Genomic DNA, 646 nt, shown 5'->3' with positions numbered 1-646 from the left:
GGTGGATTAGAAGGACATGGCGTTAAGGTGGAGCAGGAGGAGGGTGGAGCAGTAGGACATGGCGTTAAGGTGGATTAGAAGGGCATGGCCTTAAAGTGGAGCAAAAGGACATGGTGTTAAGGTGGAGCAAAACGACAGGGTGTTAAGGTGGATTAGAAGGACATGGCCTTAAGGTGGAGCAGGGTGGAGGGTGGAGCAGGAGGAGGGTGGAGGGTGGAGCAGGAGGAGGGTGGCGTTGCCAGGAGCCGCCCGTCCAGACGGCCCCTTTGTGGCTCCTGTAACTGGAGGTAAGTTATGACCCTCAGCAAACACACCAGACAAGTGAAAAGGAAGCGGCTGCTCCCAGAATGCAACAGCAGATTGATGGAGGCGGAGACGTCTGCATTCAGGAGGCTGATTGACGGCGACGTTCCTTCAGATTAAAACCTTCCTGAACAACAAGAGGAGACGGGAAGAGATCCATAAGGAGGAGGAGGAGGAGGAGGAGGAGAATCTTTCTTCAACCTGCAGCTTCTGGAACCAAACAAAAAGGAACTTTCTGCTTCTTCACATAAAAGTTTCTTATTCAGTGAAATAACTGTCTCTGAGGGTCTCTGAGGGTCTCTGGGGGTCTCAGCAGACCTGCAGCTTTCAGGGACCTTGTTCT

This window comes from Cyclopterus lumpus, chromosome 10, assembly GCF_009769545.1.
Source record: "Cyclopterus lumpus isolate fCycLum1 chromosome 10, fCycLum1.pri, whole genome shotgun sequence".
Taxonomy (NCBI): domain Eukaryota; kingdom Metazoa; phylum Chordata; class Actinopteri; order Perciformes; family Cyclopteridae; genus Cyclopterus; species Cyclopterus lumpus.
This window is presented reverse-complemented; position numbering follows the sequence as displayed.